The following is an 18,442-nucleotide window of genomic DNA, read 5'->3' as shown; positions in this document are numbered from 1 at the left end:
AAATTATCTTTGCTCTGGATCGATATGGCCCTTACCTTTAGCCAAGGTTGGAATTTTTTTTTCTTCTGAATTTTAGGTGTATATTTACTACAAACGCCCATGAGACACAACTTGTCCTCTAGGGGTGACTTAAGAGGTTTAAAGGCTTGTTGCACATGCTAAGTACAACGGTGATACCTATAAAACTGAGTTAGGGTTTTTGTTGTTTACTTTTTATTTATTTTTTGTTTTGCTTGAGGACTAGCAAAGTCTAAGTGGGGAAAATTCTGATGAGCACATTTATGTGTGAAATCTTAGATAGTAAAGCATGCATTTTTACATACTTATAATGGAGCTACCTTGGGTTTTCTTTCTTTTTGTAGGTTTTGTATATAAAAGGCCTTACGAACTATCGGATACCATATCTCCAATTTTACACTTAAAGATGTCATGTTTTTTTCCATGGCTGTAAAGAAGATAAAATTCTGAGCAAGATGGATGTGTCGCATTAAAAGTACACATTCGTTTTGGCACCTGTACACGTGATTATTCTTTTCAAGCCAGAAAAGGAATAATGGACCAGAACAGAACCGAGATGCAAGCCCAGCCCTTCTGCAGGTGTCCCAGGGTTATAAGAGACTTTCTAGATACCAACAAAGATTGAGGGACCCACCTTGGATGACACACTCTCTCTCCTTCCCCTTGGACAATTTTAAAGATTCCCTATCTTTTTGGAGATTTTTTTGAAGATCTTCTCCTATCTCTTACTTTCCACTTAAAGTCAAGGGCATGGATGGAATTTCCACATCAATTAGAAGATTGTCCAAACAAAAAAAATCATCTAAGAGAGGAGGTGCCCACATTTGAAGAAGAAAGAGGAGAAAGGAAAAAAAAAAGACAGAAATAAGAATCTTTCTTATTTTATCTCCCAATCTAGACCAAATTGGAAACCCAAACTAATCAAATCATTTGTTTCCTTTTCTCCCCTACTTTCTCTCCTTTTTTCTCCTCTCTCCTACCCTCCACCTCATCACAAACGATCCAAGAGGGACCCACATTTGGATGCTCTCCTTTTTTCCCTACGTTCTCTCTTTCTTCTCTTCTGTCCCCTATTCCCTATAAAATAGAAATCGTCCAAAGGGGAGAGGGCGTTCTTCCTTTGGTCCTCCTTTAGTCATTCTCTTGCTCTCTTTTTTTCTCTAGTTTTAGTTGTGCTTTAGCTCTAGGTCTAGTTCTTTGTTTTTGCTTTAAACACTTTCATAATAGGTTTTATTTAATTAATGCAAAGTCTTTACTTTTATTGGTTATGCTATTCAAGTTATTCAAGTTGAAATAATTTTAATTTACTAGTTCAAGGCTTAGATCTAGGTGACAACAACCAAGCTTTGGAGCATCTCTTTTCAGGTGCAAGTTTTGCTTTAAGATTTGTTTTCTCCAGGCCTAACAATTTCAGATTTGGTTTATTCCAGATCTGGTTTTTAGGGCTGGTAGTATCTCAAATCAACCAGGTTTTAATTTAAAGGTTGAAGTTCAAGTAGGTAGGCTTCTACATTAGTCTTCTCACCCCCTTCTCATTCCCTCTTCTTGCTACCCATCATTTTTACTTTAGGATTTTAATTTTCAGTTTTATTTTGATGCTTTCCCTTTCCCCAAGGTCCTTGGCTAGACGATGTTTTGGCTTTGCCTGTCTCTAGTCATGGAACCATCCTTTTATTTTTATTATTTATATTGCATCATTTTCCCTAAAGCTAAGTAGAAAAGCCCTTGTAAGAGTACTCTCTGGTCAAATAGGGAAGCTCGTACTATTGGTGGTACATCCCTTCGGATAAGTAGAGATACTTACTTGTGTGCCTCTCTCTAGCTTTATTCCCCCTCTATTTTATTTATTTTATTTCATCCCTTTTCTTTTCTTTTACTTTATTACTTTTTATTTATTTGCTTTGAGTATTTAAATTCCTAGATGATGAATGGTTAGGGTGAGATCCGAATGATTAAGTTTTTTATTATTTCAATTTCAATTCTAATTTTCCTAGTTGTGTTTGTTAGGAAGTTCTTTTAGATGCATGTTTTTTAGGGCGATAGCTAGAAGTAGATCACAATCGTCAATCCATACACTTTCGCATTATAGAAGAAGCTAAAAGTGACTGCCTCCTTGTGTTCCCATAGCTACGATGATCCGTACTCTTGCGGTTACTTTTAAATCTCAAACAGCAAGCCTAGCCCCTTCTTAGCCCTTGCAAGCCTAGTCCCTTTTTAGCCTTTACAAGATGAACCTCTGCCGAAGTCCCAGTCCAAGAATTAGCCTTTGCAAACCAAACCTCTACCGAAGTCCTAGTCCTAGAACTACCCTTCACAAGCTGAACCTCTGTCCGAGTATTTGGAGGAATCAAAAGGGAATACAAGAAAGTTGAAATTTTTGGAGAGTGAAAGCTAGAGGTCGAGACCACTTTCTCCTAAGTTGGGAGAACCCGAGAGACAATCTACGTAGGGGCCCACCCCTCTTCAGGGGTCAAGCTCGAGTATAATTTCCTACTTAGCCGATAAGATGTAGACCTTTCATTCACATTGTGGTAGTGTACATATTAAATAATTTAGTCATGCATGCAGTACAGAGATAAAAGAGGAAAATGTTTGTTCCTAAGCATCTAATAGGAAGCTTTATTAAATCGGATGGAGTGGGTGCCTAATACCTTCCCAACTTTATAACCTAACACATACCCTCTCTGGACCAGACCAACTTCTGGGCCCTTTCCCTAAGGATTGGGCCCAACCAGCGGGTCTTAAGCCCTAACCCTAGGTGGTGGCTTCAAAACTTTATGATTCCAATCCCTGAATTGGCCATTATCAAGATTTCAAAACTAGATGCTACCTTTGATGCAAGAACATTTTATGCTACAACTTGTTTGAGAACATTTTTTGGCTAACCCATGTGGTAATTATATATACTAACCACATCATGCATTGTGCTCGAAGTGAAATCATTTGATGAGGGTACTCCCTGTCATGCCAGCACCCCCTGGGAGGTCCACGCATCCTATGACATTTTGGGATCGGTTAATAGTGACCCTCACATTAAACTTATGTGCACACTCACGGAACAATTCCATCTACCCCCATGGCTAATTGTCTAACCTTGTGTGTAGTCATGAGTAATGGGTAATGAAACCACCCCCTTGATATACCTTCGGGTATAAAAGGATCACGTACCTCGCATATATAGATCCTATCAAGGTTAGCCGGTTCGGTCCTATTGCATTCACTGCATCCCCTCATAATATAGGAAATAGATGGAGAACAACTATGAGCACCACAAGCTAACTTGTAGGATCTGTCTGATGTCTCAGATCAGAATCTTCCTATAATATATTCTAGTCATAAGGAAAAAACTTTCCTAAGTGGGTCTTAGATGAAAGGTGTGCTTCCTCCTCAGAAATAAGATTTGAACAGTCTAGTTCGCATAATTCTAGGGTTATTCTGATTACAAGTTATGCAAAGTCCAAGACTATTCTAGACACCCGTCCCATGAGAGCTAGGAGAAAATGCCACTAAGTGGGAAAAGGTTGAGGAAAGCAGGACCTTATCGACATGGGATGTTTTATAGAAACATTTTTATCTGGGTTATCTATTTGTATCTCCCAGCTTATGACATGGATTGGATTAGGGGCATGGACCCCAATCTGATCCCTATCATTTAGTGGGCTAATTATGGGTGTATCATTTGTTGGTAAATAAGAAATATGAGAGTCCTAAAATAAATTACTTTTGATTCAGGTATGATTCCACATCTAAGAGATTTCTCGTAGTCCATCTGGACACGTCTAGATAACCGGTTGGCTCGCTTAAGTCCAATGTCATCCCCATCATCTCTCTAAGATTGGCTCTCCCCATTTCACACCTTGCCCTAATTATGGCACAGGTATACCAGCACTGGATACCTCACCACACCCAGTCAGCCTGTTTACCCCAGGACCCTACTCTAGGATTGTCCACAATAACACATTCCCATACTAATAATCAGAGTTGCAGTAGATAATATAAAATCATGTAAAATTTCATATATTCACCCAGTGCTTCTATGTGATACCTGATTCCATATGTACAATGATTCACAACATCATATACAATAATTCATATATTACAGTCATCCCATTAGAATAAAATATTTACACAAAATATCTCCCACCTGTCTAAACTTCAAACCTGGATCATCAAAAACTGATTTCCACAAATATCCACCATATGTACATGAAAGAATAATCAGATATATCAGTCCTTAAAATTACTCTCCTTCATAAACACAATCATCGCACTCGCAATCAGGTCCATGGCTAAAATCATCATCCTGAACACAAGCCAACTGATCCATGGCCATAATCTCATACTATGAACTGGTAATTGGTTGGTGACTTCTCTCATCATCTATAGATCAAAGGAATGGGGGTGATCATTGAAATTTCTCAATGAGGGGTGGGATGGACAAACACAATCAAATATATGCAATGCAATGCATGCTCCACTCAGAAATATAATGCTCATGATTCCAATTACTAAACTAAACAAATCCTTAGTCCATTACTAAGTCTCATTTCCTATGGGTATAGTGCTACGCAACGTGTCACACCCCGTTCTCACAGAACCGGGCCAGTGACCGGGTTAACACCGGTTAACCCCAACCTGCCAGGATCATCAGATACTGTATTCCACCACAACATACACACGACTAATATAAACTCATCAAATCAGCGGAAGATTAAGTTTTACCTGTGAATAATCCCATAATACTTGATACCCGGATTGTGATACAATAATAATATACATGTGGGCCCGAAGGCGTGATATTTACACAATAAAAATAAAATTCAAATATCAAGTACATAAGGAAATCCACCAAAACAATCAAAGTACACAGCTCAGCTCGGTATCAAGGCTAGAGCTCAGCTCGGCATCAAGGGTTGAGCCCAGCTCGGCATCATATAGAAGAGCTCAGCTCGGCCTCAGAAGTGGAGCTCAGTACGGCCCCAAGAGTGGAGCTCAGCTTGGCCTCAGAACTGCTGTCCCGCAGCACAACTCTCGCACTAGCAGTCAGTGTCGTGCTCTAACTCCTCAGGGGTCCACCAGTCCTCTTCAGGAAACTCGACTGTGGGACCCACCCCATGCTCCTCAGATGTATGACCTGTAAAATCATCTAAAAAGGGGTGTACACGTGGGATGAACTCACTAGCTCAGTAAGTAGAAAGATGGACCACACAACAGTCCACACATCACAACACATCATATGCACTACATGCCATGCTATACATTTTAAATCACATCCACCTAAGCAACATTACAAAGTCCTTGGTTTTAGTGCTACTACAACCACAGTGCGCGTATACTCCGGGTACGAGCCGCGAACTCCCTCCCGCGATACGCCCATAGGGCTGTCGGAGAAGGCCCACATGAGTACTCGAAAAAGTAAAGACAATGCCGTCCACCGGCTCTCAACAGAAATGTAAATGACTGAAGATAAAGGTGCTGACTCCAGCAATTTAAAAGCAGTACGATTGGCCCTCTTGAATGTACCACCGGGGTTGCCGGCTGTCCTACATGACCCACCGGGCGTTATGTCTAACCGCCACAGTGACTCGATGACCGCGACCACTGCTTCCCCCCAAATGATAACCCAACACCTTAACCCCTGTTGGGAAGGGTCGTAGCACGGGATGGTGAGAATCCTAATACCGCATGCTCCTATATGGCAATAGTACGATTGCATAGTGCCTCCGTGTCCCATTCCACGGGCCACCAATGCACTCGTCTCCAAGCCGACTACGACATCTAGTCTATCAATGCAACATGCATAATGATGTCCACATTCAACATATAAACATCTCATTCAATTGACAATTGGAAAGTAAACATAGCACATATGCACATCAATGTGTGGAATGAATAGTCTACATAGCATATTCATGATGGCATGACTAGACTAGATATAATTAAATGAATGCCAAATAATTCCTTGAAACAAGGCCAAACGTCCTCTCCCCACTTACTTGTAGCGTACAAGGATTCCCGTTCAGTACAGTGAGATCCGGTGCGAATCGGGTAGGATTTGGTGAACCTAACATAATTGAGCGGGGTTAGTACTTCACCATTTTAGGATCAAAATTAATGAAATCCGATGACAAAATCTTGTTTAGAACGTCAAAAGAAGGTCACACGTCTGATTTGGGTCCAATCGGACGTAAGGATCACCCTCGGGGCCACACGGGTGGGTCAGACAGGTGGGCAGTCTGACCCACCGGTCCTACCCACTGGTTGGGACCGGCGGGTAGGGGCCCGCCGGTTCCACCAGCCGGTTGGGCCAAGGGCCCCTGCTAGGACCAGCGGGTAGGATGGCCCGCCGATTGGCCCGTCGCTTGGGCCCGTCGATTGTGCCCGATGGCCCCCCTGCCTTCTCAGGTGGGTGCCCACAAGCGGGTAGGGGCCCACCGGTTGCACCCACCGGTCTTGGCGGAAAACACCCTGGTTCTTTCCCATTTTTTCCATTCTTTGGGGAATCAAATGGGGGTTTTTTCCATCCATACTTCACACCTTCAAGGTCTTATTGGATAGTTCTAACCTAGATCTAGGTTAGATTCAAGTGATGGGAACCCATCTTACCTTCTTTGCTCAAGAACAACCCCAAACCCAAACCCTCCAAATCACTTCAAACCCACAATGCTTCTTCCATCTTGTCAATATCTCTTCAAATCCTTCAAGATCAACACATAAATCATCTATTAAACCTTAGATTCATCATTTCAAAGGGGATTTACAAGATCTCAAGAAATCATACTTGAATCAAGGGTTTAAAGCTCGGGTATGGTGAATGTTCACAAAACCCAACTTTGCTTACCTCTAACTGTAGATCTAGAGTTGAAGATCACTCTCCCGGTGCCGGAATGGGAAGATCGAGCTTCGGCACCGCTGAAATCCCTCTTTTCTTCCTCTTCCTTCTCTTCCCTTCTTCTTCCCTTTCTTTTCTCTCTCCTCTTTACTATCCTCACCAACGTACGGGTGACATAAATGGAAAGAAAAGAAAAAACATAAAGCTATATATACAATTCCTAATTAAGTGAATAGTGCACATGGATGGGTCACTCAGGTGGGTGGCTGCACCCACCTGTCCGCCCACCTGAGGGCCAAAACTTGGAATTTTGACAGGGTTCAGGCCTCGGCACGAACCCCACCCCTGGCATACGATGTAGCATACGTATATACCTTAAAATACGGATATAATACCTACTTTATCCGTACATGGCCTTATGGTAGGTGCATGTACACGGCTTGGGCACTCCTGTCTCTTCTGGCACTGGCTCGGACTTGTCGGGCCAGCCGGTGTTTAAGGTCACCCGTGCCATCATAGCCCATAAGGAACCCGCTCTAATTTTCTCTGGCTCGGTTCCTGCATGGTCAAACCGGTTCAACCATGAAATCAGACCGGGTTTAAGAAGCGGGGCATCACATAAAATTTGTTGATCCAGACTGTTACTCTCACATAGACATGGTCTGTGACATATACAATTCTGTCATTAACCATGTACCGGAAGAATAATGTGACTTTTAAAGTTAGGCGTGAGATCTCTCCAGAGGTGCATGTGCAAGTGACGGATGATGTTAGCATGTTAAGCCTATTTGGTTTAGATGGGGTAGATATCATCATACTTGTAGTGTATGACCTTGAAGATAACCCTAGTTATCAAAAGGACAAGTGGACAGTTGACAGGTACTCAAGTGATGTTGTCTTTAGAGAAACAAGTAATAGGGGAGAGAGAGATGTGGCATAATCTTCAGCTGGTCAGCCAATGGGTTATGGTATAGGAACATTAAAAAGGGGACAGCGGCATGTGGAGACTGAATCAGATAGCAAGAGAAGGGAAAAGCATCCTATTAAAAGAGGTGGAGTGATATGTATTGCTAATACAAATGCTACTAGTGATGAAAGTGATGATTGTGATAGTGCCACTGCTGATGCTCCTAGCAATCGTAAAGCCAAAGCTCATTCTAATGCTATTGCTTTACCTGGGAGATCCATTGGTGCAAGTGTTGCTCGCACAAGTGGATTAAATGTTGTGAGTAATAGCTCTGCTAGCACAGATGGATTAACTAGAATACCTTATGTAGTCCCTAGTAGAGAAGAAAGGGAGGTTACCAGTATACATGATAGTTCAGATGAATCAGTAGAAGTCCCTCAGGTATCTTCTATTATGGGAGGAAAGATAAATAGTACTATTGATAATTTGGGAAATGATTCAACTCATACCCGGAATCTTTCTACAAGTGATGAAGATTGAATGCATGAAAATTATGAGTCTTTGGATGAAGAAACTAAAAATCATGACATCCTCAATGAGGATTGTGATGTAGAGGATGATGTGTTAAACAATTCAAATGTGGTTGAATATCAATCCAAGTATGATGATTATGATGATGTTGAGGATGGTACAGTAACATTTGCCATAGGGAATACACATGTGATGCGAATCACTTTCATGTTGTTCACCAATAGTTTGCCATTCAATAAGGTTTTGATATATTGAAACCTAAGAATGAAAAAGTCAGGGTTATTGCAGTATGCAAGGCACCTGGTTGTATCTGGGGAATACATGCTTCACCAGTGGATGATAAGAAGGGGGTTAAGGATGCAAAGACATTTATGATCAAGTCATACAACCCAAAGCATGCTTGTATTTTATCAACAGAATTCTAGCGTTACATCATTTTGGATTGCAAAAAAACTTGCTCCTCATCTTAAGGTTGATCCATCTTTGAATGTGGACTCCATACGTACCTTCTTGCATGAAACATACAAGATTAACCCCCTTGGATGAAGGTGTACTGGGCACACATCATTGCATTGGAAATGACACAAGGTACTCATAGGTTCCTATGCTCTGTTACCTACATATGGTATTCCTTCTGTCAGCAGTTTCATCTAATGGGAACAATAATTTGTTCCCAATGGCATATGATATTGTGGAGGTTGAATGCAAAGACACTTGGTGTTTTTTCCTTGAAGTCCTACGCGATGCCCTGGGACCGACATCAGATGAGTTTGCTCTAAGACAAGCAAAAGGTACTTGTTATTAATTTATAGCGATTGCCATTTACTCTATAATTCAACATCATATTTAAATGACTTTTAATATTGTTTATATTTTGTAGGTTTTATTGGATGTCATTACACAGGTGTTCCCCTATGCTTATCAGAGATGTTGTGTGAGACATATGTACTAGAATTTCAAGTCAAGTTTTTCAGGACAACTGTTTAGGAAACACTTTTTGGTAACAGCATCAGCAACTACTCTCCTCCAATTTGCGCATGGAATGAAATGTATCAAAGAGTTTAGTGATGATGCATACAAGATTATGGGCTAGGCATATATTTGATTTTAATGCAAAGAGTCCTCAAACCACCAACAATATGACCGAGTCATTCAACAATTGGATATCAGATGTGAGGGACAAGCCTGTTACCTTAGTAATTGATGAGATAAGGCTGAAAATCATGAAAATGATGTTTAATAACTATCAAAGGGGTTGGAACTACCGAGTTGGTGGCTTGATCACACCTGATATGAAGAACCATTTAGATAAGGTCCAACGGAAGGCAAGGGAATGCATTGTGTATCAAGGTAATACACATGCATTTGAGGTGGTGGATATCTATGTTGGGAGAGTTGTGGTCAATTTGACAGAGGGGACATGTGGTTGCAGGATGTGGAATTGTATTGGACTGTCATGTAAGCATGCAACAACAATTATCACACACACCGAGAGGTCATTGGAGTCTTACTACAGTCCATACTACAGTGTCAACACATACGTTTAGGCATATAGTGAGTTCATCCAACCACTACCAGCATTGACAGATTTAGTAGTTGATGACTCTCATGGGTTGGTTCAGCCTCCACATCTTAAAAAGAGGCCCAGTAGACCTCATAAACTCAGGAAAAGAGAATTTGGTGAGGGACCTGCTACGGACTTCAAGAAGAAATCATCAAGTGTCAAATGTGATATCTGTAAGCTAGTAGGCCATAATAAGAGAACATGTCCTCAAGGAGGAGAAGAAGAACCAAACAACAAGAAAACAAGAGGCACAAAGGTATGACTCTTCACAAGTAGTTTACAGCTGAAAATTTATTCATGTATTTGCATGTTCCATTATTGAATTGTTTTTTACTGATTTCTATAGAGAAATCAAAGGGATGAGAGTCAACATGGAGGCACCCAGCTCTCAAATGATAACTAGGTCACAAACATCTACCCAGCCTGCAAACCTAACAACTTAAGAGAAAACCTTGGCCAAGCAAACTACCAAGTACGCAAAATGGAAGACAAAGCAGACTAATAAGAAGTAGGAAGATGGATTTTGCTGTTGTTGTTGATGTTGCTGTTGTTTCTTTCCCTTTCTTTTTTTGTTTTCTTTCTTCTGATCGTGGGATGATTGGATTTTAATGTGTTATGGAAGAACTTTAAATGGAGTTGTGACTTGTAATATTTATGTGTTAGTTTTTATGGACATGATGTTTATATGATGTTAGAAAAACTTGTGTGAGACAGGTTGAACAGATTTTTTGGACATGATATTTATGTTATTCAAGAATTTAGATGTTGCTTGGAGTCATTAATAGGTTTTGATAAGTCCTGTAGTCAAATGAAATGCTGCCCTTTTTTCCTTAAATCCAGCTTGTCATATATTGAAGGGAATCACTACCCATTTGAAATAAGCTTTACATCAAAGTGCATGTCCTATTACTGTTGTAAACTAATCTTAATAGATCATTATAAGATCTCAAATTCAAAAGAAATGCAACCCATTTGATTAAAGTAACCAAATACTCAATTGCTACAGACGAGTTTGAACATAATAAAACCATTGATATAAACCCAAAATGTACTCCTTCAATGGTTAGGGAAAAAGGGGGAACAAAAAAAAAAGGGGGGGGGGAATTACAACTAATATATCATCTTCCCTAATTATTCATTTTCTCATAAACATGACTACAACGACCACCACAAACAAAACTATTACAATCTATAGTGTCCCAACAGAATTCTCAAATTTCTTCATTCTTTTCTTCAGGATACAAATCTCTTCCTTCATTTGCCGATTTTTTTGACTTATCTCACTAACATCTATCTTATGAAAGGTTGGGTTGATGTTGTCCTTGGTAACAAGATTTACTCTTGGTTCTTCAACAATGTCACACCAAGAAAAGAATCTACATCCATGAGGTGCATTGGGACAGCAATAATACAACCTGTGTTTGCTATTAACATTCTCGGATGTTCTAACAAGAGCCCTCTTCTGACAGTAGCATACAATATTCATGAATTTCAGAAATGAACCTCAGATGCTATCATTCACACTTGCTGATTACATTGTGTACCTAAAAAATATACATTGAAAAAAAAAATTAGAATTACATCTTCTAGTGATGCCATTCATGCAAATAATACCTTATTGACCTAGTTTCATGCTTCCTGGAGTATTGCTTTGGTTTGTATAAATAACACAAAGAATGAGAAATGTCATTCTCAATTACATATGAGACTCATAGGTTACTGTCCTCCAATTATTGGGTTTTTAGGGACCAAAACAACAGAAAACCCAAGTGCATTATTAGTAAAAAACTTTGAAGAAGACAAAGTCTTTTCCTCAATAGCATGCATTTCAACTGCATTCTTAAGTCTCTTCATCAGGTAAATTTCTTAATTGTGCAACAAAGTGAAGAAATTTAGTAAATTTAGTATACAGATAAACAATAAAGTACAGATAAACTGATAAAGAAATCTACTCTATTAACTATACAGATAAACAGTAAATAGTAAAGAAATTTAGTAAATTTCTTCCTAAATTGTGTGATTCTCAGCGTAAGGGCGATTCTTCCTAAATTGTGCAAAAACCTTGTATATATGCAGCGATTCTCAGAGTAAGGGTGATTCTCAGAGTAAAGACAAGGATACTTCACACATTGCAGAACATGGGGACAAAAATCCAACCAAATACTGCATACCTTGGATTCACCGGAGAGAACTTGCTTTTCACCAGAGGCTATCGACTTTGCCGGACTCTATTCCACCACGCCGTAGTGCACCTCTCCTTCGTTAGAGAGGGAAACAGTTAGGGCAGAGGGTTTTAGGGATTAGTTAGGACAGGGCATTTGGGGATTTTAAAAAAGGTTTTAAAAGGGGAAAGGATTTTTTTACATTCCAAATTAACATTAGTGTTACGGCGTTAGATTTTTGGGTTTAAATGTAAAAAATGAAACGCGAGGGGGGATTATGTAATTATGACAAAAGTGAGGGGTGGTCGATGTAAATTTCCCTAGTTTTTATATGTGAAGGCAGTGAAGCAATAGTCTTGGATCTATGATTAATGGAGGCCAAATTATCAATTTAAATTATATTCATTTTTCTACAAAAATAAAAAATTCTTTAAAAAACTGAAAAAAAAAATATATAGTTTATAGCCATTGTTTGGAACTCAATTTTATAGATGTTGGACACTCATGGCAGATCTGACCTCATATAGTTGCTTTTTCTTTTTAGTTAGTAAATAAATTATTTTAATTTTTCTTACATAAAAAAATTACAGAATAATATTTATTTTGGTTTGAACATTTTTTTTTTTATTAAAATATATTTCTTCTCCCTTTTTCAGTAATAAATTTTTATTCATAAAAAAAAATGATGTAAAGCATTGTTAGTGTATTTTAAATTGAAAATTATAATTCTTTTTTTCATTCTATTATAATTTTTTATTAACTCTGATATTATTATTTCTAAACAATTATTCTTAATTAAGAAAAACAATATAAGATGTAGGGGTAAAATAGGGAATATCATTTGATTGTTTTAGGACTTTGAAATGATGTTGAATAGCTAATAATACATGTACTGTTTTTATGTGACAATGTCAAAAAGGAGTTAGTAAATGACGAAAATATCTTCACTCACTTTGTCCCCTCTCGACCTTCTTCTCCTCAGCGTTGTCTGGTGCCATCTTCCCCCAGCATTGTCTGGTGCCTTCTTCTCCAGCATAGTCTGGTGATTCTCATCCCAGCGTGGACTGGTGTTGTGTGTAATTATTGTCTCTCGTCATTGTAAGTTCATCTTCTTCGAATACCTCTTTTTATAAAAAACCCTAACCCTTGTTTAAGGCTGTTACAATGATCTTAATAGGAGCAAGGCATTGCTTGTGCTTCTATGATTTCGTTCTTCTGCTTATGTTTCTTCTCCTTTTCTTGAAGCTATTTGCGTTTAGTAAGTTATTCTGGTCATTCTGGTTCTTCTCTTTGGGTTCCTTTTGCTCTGTTTTTGTTCTCTTCACTTGCTTTTGTTTTCATCATCACATAGAAACGATGAAGGTTTTTTCCCTAAATTGTCGGGGATTGGGTCGTCCTACGGCAAAAAGAGAGATTCGTTCGCTTTTGCGAACACTACGACCTGATCTGCTTTTTTTTATCAGAAACAAAATCAGCTGATGCCTCTCACTTACGTCTATGCCGCTCTTTTCACTTCAATCATCATTTTTGTGTTCAGGCAATCAACACTACAGGATTACTTCTTTTATTTTGGAATTCTAATTTAAAGGTAGATATTATCTGGTCTTCTGATTGATGCATCTATACGGAGATTGTCTATCCTATTTCTTCTGATACTAGTTCCATTCTTATGTCTTCTGTTTACATGAGTTCTAATCCAAATTTGAGAAAGAACCAGTGGGATTCTTTTGTTAGAACTCCCTATGGGTTTGAGATTGAAACCCTATGGAGGAAACCACACAGGAAAAACAAGAACACGAATCTAATAAAATTATGGAGGATCGATTTGTACCTTTCACCTAGTATGCTGAAGATGATTGATGTTGGTCACTCCCACTTTCGCTCTATTGGCTTGGCTATGGATCTTCTACAACCCCTTAAACCTCCTTGGTTCTCTCACTTTAGTGGTAAAGTGGGGAAGAATGAATAATGGTTGTAGGGACCCAAAACCTAGTATTTATAATACTGTCCTGCACTCAAAACCCTAAACCACAATGGGTTGAGCCAGCATATCCCTAAGCTTGAGAGTGGACCGAACCAATTCATGCAATTTGACTCTCACCCATTTAATCAACCCGAATAATTAATTAGCCCATAAATCCAATAATCTCCCACTTGGGCTACATTAATTATAAGGATGTCTTTTAAATTGGTGTGGCCATAGATCTTATTACATTAACCACTCTTACTGTGATTCAGTTGAAAAACCACTCACATCGAATAACAGCAGAAGATACACCTCAATATACGGCATACAACTTTCTGTTATTACAAACATAAGTAAGTTTCTTAACACGAATCTATGTGGGATACCATCATAGAAATATTGACATATCCTTAAACTACACTGTTGTCATTCTATGTAGGTCCTTAACTGAGATATTAACCTTCACTGTGGCAAATCGCCTTTGATCTGTGGTTAATATCTAACTGTGGCCTTCCACCTATAAACTGTGGCAAATATTGCCTATGAACTGTGACAAATACTGTCTTAAAATGTGGCAAACATTACCTTTTGAATTGTGGCAAAATATTGCCTATAACTAAGAAATTACTGCCTATAAAAACATTTTCAAATGAAATCATAAACCAAATATTTCAAGAAATAACTGTGCATAATGTAAATGCTAAAACTTAACCATAATTCATCAAACTGTGCCCCAAAACATATGGGCTAAGGTTCAAAACATAAACAAATACTAAACAAAACCAGAACTCCCACTAATCAAGCATTTCAAATAACTGTATGTAAAGAAATCCTAACTACTTGATGTGACCAAATTTTACTTGCTCTCAATTACTGATGATCAGTCTACCTCACCCTTTATTAGTATCATTCTGCTTATCAACCCCAGAATTCTTCCTTTTCTCTAACCATTTCTTGAAAATAAAACAGTCCTTCTTCACATGTCCTTTCTTATGGCACCAGAAACACTCTACGTTGTTGGTATTCTCTTCATCCTGAGCCTTTTGAGATGTGTCAAGTTCTTGAGAACTATTAGTCCTGTTATATGGCTTGACGCTTCCTCTGTTGAAAAACTTTTTGTTCCTTCTGCTTGGTCCACCAGAAGATCCCTTGTGGAAAGTTGCATGTGCACTCTCAAACCTAGTTTGTTTCAATTTTTCTTCCTCTTGAGTGCAAATGGAAATGAGTTCATTTAGGCTCCAATCATCTTTCAGTGCAATGTAGGTAGATTGGATAACCTTATACTGACTAGGGAGGGTATTCAGTGCAATATGTACAATATATTCTTCATCGATCTGTATTCCAAGATCCTTAAGTTTACCAGCATCAGTAGCTACACCCAAAATGTATTCTCTAACACTCCCACATCCATCATACCTTGTATTCATTAGCCTGGTCATCAATGTGGTTTTCTCAGCTTTCTTGTTGTGTTGAAATCTACCTTTAATAGCATCCAGGAATTCTTTTGCAGTGTCTTTGATCTCTATGTTCCCACGTATAATTTCAGGAACTGCCCTTTTTAAAACCAGTATGCACTTTCTGTTTGCTTCAGTCCATTTCTTAAACTTGGTCCTTTCAGCACTTCTGCTCGAGTCTGTGAGAGGCTCAGGTTTAGGCTCCCTAAGTGCCAAGTCTAAGTCAAGAAGACCTAAATGCAATTCTAATTCTTCCACCCACTTTTGATAGTTGTTACCAGTGAGCATTGGGATGGAAGACACATAACTTGAGGGAATGGCCATCTTACTACAGCAGTAACAAGAACACAATACATGCCAAATATCAAAATATAAATCATAATATAAAAGCATGTAATACTATCAATATATTTTAAATAAGAGTTACAACTAAAAATGTATCCCTATCCTTTGGGACAGGAATTAGCTGATGCTCTTATATTCTTCTTTAACTGTGAAAACAACATTAATTTCGGAATTCAATCACCTTTGGGCAAAAGAACTCCAAATTTAATGTCCCTTTCTGAAATGTGGATAATTATCCTCAAACCTTGATGACATAACCTTTGGGAAAGTATCATCTTTACTGTTGGAGAAGATACAATCGAACTGAATGTACCACTTTGGTGGGTTTCACTCAGTTCTATCATATCTTTCCCATTGGAGATGTATATCTTTATGTTCAAAACATACATATAAATGTCACTAGGACAACAATAACCATACAAGAGTCACAACCGCAACTACATTCCTATCCTTTGGGCTAAGAATGCACTGGTCCTCTTGTAAATTTATATTTACTGTGAAAAGAACAATAACTTTTGAAATCCCCTCACCTTTGGGCTTAGGAACCTCTAGGTTACTGTCATTTTCTTAACTTTGGTGACATCACCTTTGGGCAAATGTCACCTACATTGCTACCCTGTGAAAAATCATGAAATAATAAGATGTACCACTTTGGTGGATTCCACCTCATCATTCCATGGTTTCCTAAAGTAAAATTACTTTGCAACTAAGAATGAGCGGAAGCTTACACCCTTTTCCATATTAACATATCTCAATTTAAAAAAACAATTTCTCAATTTCATGGTAACCAATAACATATATATTTTTCAAAGCATTGATTTATTCCATTTTGTTTCAATGATTGAAACTAAATACAATATAAAATTTCAAATAAACATGTCATATTAAAAATTATATCATTAAATGTGGCCCGAAACAAGGAATCCAACGCAAAAAACAGATTTCAATTTGGCCTTAAAACGAATCTTTAAATGAAATTTAAAGTAGTTTAAATAAAAAAAAAAACTCAAAAGGAACAAATTGAAACCAAATACAACATAAAATTTCAAATAAATATGTCATATTAAAAATTAGATCATTAAATGTGGCCCGAAACAAGGAATCCAACGCAAAAAACAGATTTCAATTTCACCTTAAAACGAACCTTTAAATGAAATTTAAAGTAGTTTAAATAAAAAACGCAAAAGGAATAAAAACCAAACAAGCCTTTAAGTTTTTTTTTTTTTAAAATCAATCCAAACCAACCGGTTCGGGCATATGAGTTCCGGGTCAAATTCGGGTCAATTGGTCAACGACCCGGTCAACCTTTGACCGAGTCAAATAGTGCACATGAGTTGACCCACTGTGTCCCGGGTCAAATCGGTAGGGTTTCCGAGTTGAACCGGCGATGACTCGCCACCTTTTTTTTTTTAAATTTTTTTTCTCTCCTCTGGAAGCCGGTTTTCGGTGACTTGCGGCATACCGTCGCGACCGTCTTCTCGTGATCTACAACTTTCATGAAGAAAGTTTTCCCATACAGGATCTTTAAGTGATGGTAAAATTACGATTTTTATGATTTTCATGATTTTTAATCAAATCAGGTTTTAAGTAATAATCAAAATCCTCATGTACAAGAAAAATTCAATCGATTTTTGTCCCATGTGGTCTGCTCTGATACCACTTGTTAGAACTCCCTATGGGTTTGAGTTTGAAACCCTATTGAGGAAACCACACAGGAAAAACAAGAACACGAATCTAATAAAATTATGGAGGATCGATTTGTACCTTTCACCTAGTATGCTGAAGATGATTGATGTTGGTCACTCCCACTTTCGCTCTCTTGGCTTGGTTATGGATCTTTTACAGCCCCTTAAACCTCTTTGGTTCTCTCACTTTAGTGGTAAAGTGGGGAAGAGTGAATAATGGTTGTAGGGACCCAAAACCTAGTATTTATAATACTGTCCTGCACTCAAAACCCTAAACCACAATGGGTTGAGCCAGCATATCCCTAAGCTTGAGAGTGGACCGAACCGGTTCATGTCATTTGACTCTCACCCATTTAATCAACCCGAATAATTAATTTAGCCCATAAATCCAACAATCTCAATTAATTGCTCAAGTTATTGATATTTTTAGGTCTTTTCTGGACTTTTGCACTTTTATGGATTTGGGATTCCATGGTCCGCTATTTGCATGGAATAATAAAAGGAGTGGGAGCTCTAATATCTGGTTGAGACTAGATCGGGCATTGTGTAATCTAGAATGGAGGCAGTCCTTTGATGATGCTTGTGTTACTGTTCAACAGCAACAGGGTTGGATCATAACCCTATTTTGTTGGATACAATTGGAGGTAAATCCATAGGTCGTGCCCATTTCAGTTCGAATCAATGTAGCTGACACATGAAGATTTTAAAAATTCTGCACACAGGGGGTGGACGATAACATCAAGAGGTACATCTGTGGAGAAATTGATGGGTAAAATTCGCAATTGCCAACGGATATTTAAAAGTGGAATCGTGAAGTCTTTGGATGCATTAAAGAAAATATCAAGGCGCCAAGGGTGGAACTTAAGCATCTGCAGGGATAGAAACCATCCCTCTTCTCCCAACAGAAAGAGAATGAACTACAAACTATGTTGAACGAAGAGCTTAAGCGGGAAGAGGAACTATGTAGACAAATAATCA

The 18,442-nt window shown here is 38.5% G+C and overlaps 1 long non-coding RNA gene across 1 annotated transcript; it reads right to left on the bottom strand.

Moving 5' to 3' along the window:
• Positions 1-10,806: 10,806 nt before the first annotated feature.
• Positions 10,807-12,153, bottom strand: LOC122093283. The gene is made up of 2 exons (XR_006144404.1): positions 12,024-12,153; positions 10,807-11,396 (listed from the first exon to the last, which is right to left on the bottom strand). It is a non-coding gene; the product is annotated as an uncharacterized LOC122093283 (long non-coding RNA).
• Between the last annotated feature and the right edge of the window lie 6,289 nt (positions 12,154-18,442).

Source organism: Macadamia integrifolia, chromosome 11 (genome assembly GCF_013358625.1).
Source record: "Macadamia integrifolia cultivar HAES 741 chromosome 11, SCU_Mint_v3, whole genome shotgun sequence".
NCBI lineage: Eukaryota > Viridiplantae > Streptophyta > Magnoliopsida > Proteales > Proteaceae > Macadamia > Macadamia integrifolia.
The sequence above is the reverse complement of the archived record's forward strand: the minus strand, read 5'-3'. Positions and strand labels throughout refer to the sequence as shown.